This window comes from Elephantulus edwardii, unplaced genomic scaffold, assembly GCF_000299155.1.
Source record: "Elephantulus edwardii isolate Elephantulus edwardi_28Jun2011 unplaced genomic scaffold, EleEdw1.0 scaffold00350, whole genome shotgun sequence".
NCBI lineage: Eukaryota > Metazoa > Chordata > Mammalia > Macroscelidea > Macroscelididae > Elephantulus > Elephantulus edwardii.
Window position 1 is genome coordinate 1,529,886 of NW_006400100.1, and position 1,275 is coordinate 1,531,160.

Genomic DNA, 1,275 nt, shown 5'->3' on the forward strand with positions numbered 1-1,275 from the left:
ATCATGCTTGGGAAAGTGGAGAGGTAGCCAAAGACAGGAAGATCCTCTAGCAGGTGGATTGAGACTAACTCAACAATGGCTTGAGGATGTCAGAGATAATGAAGATGGCCCAGGATAGGGCAGGTTTCAGATCTGTTGTTCCTTGGGTCACTCTGAGTCATACACAACGGCACCTAATGACAATAACGACAACTTGTAGCAGCTTCATTATACCACCGTTAGATGACTATGACAGAAGGAATGCTTCAGAGCCATCCTTTACAGCATATCTAAATTCTACTTTTTATTTTCTATTTGTGGTTTTTCTTCTTTTTATACCTATTTTTTGAAATTTTGTCAGTGATTCTATGTCTAATGACTTATTGGAGTTCTGGTGTTCCAGTGGTAAGAAGATGTGCTGCAATCTCTAAGGCACACAGTTCAAATCCACCAGCTATGCCACAGACGACAATTTCCGTCCGTGTGATTTTCTACCTCTGAAAATCTGCTGGAGTGTCAGCTATGGGTCAGTTCTCATTTGGCAGGATACAACAACAACGATTTATTGCTTATGTCTTTTTCCCCTAATATTCATAATATATGTACTTGCTTCAAAACAGTTTTTAATTTCATGATCTGTCATCACATATTTTTTATCTTACAGTATTACATACTTTTTTAAACCTTCTTCCTATCCTTTGTAGTGTTGTTGACACATGCTTTCTTTGAGTTTGTTACAAAAGCCACTCTATATTATTCTTTTTTTTTTCTTTTCTTTTCCCTGCCTCTTTTTAAACAGTCCTTCCGTAAGGACTATCCACTTAGCTTTGTAACCAAAGACGAAATTTGTAGGTGAAAGGAGTTAGCCTTAGTTACAAACTCATAACGCTTCACGAATCTGAGTGTCATCCTTGCGCAGGGGCCATGCTAATCTTCTCTGTATCGTTCCAGTTTTAGTATATGTGCTGCCAAAGTGAGCACTATATTATTCTTTAATAAGAGAATCCATTAACAAAGCACAATATGCATTGCACTTACTTGATAATTACTATGAGATAGAGAAATTGTATGCTTAGTCACTTAGCCTGAGAATCTTTGTTTTCTTTTTTTTATTTTTTTATTATTATTACATTTTATTAGTTTCAATGAACATTCACAGGGATTCTGGGCTTTCACTCCTTCATTGCCGCACCATTCTCTCCGCCCTCCTCCCCAGTTTGTTCTTCTTCCCCGCCATCCGAATGTCTGTTTTAATTGTCCAATTGCCACAGTGCTTGTCAAAGTCAGTTCTGATTA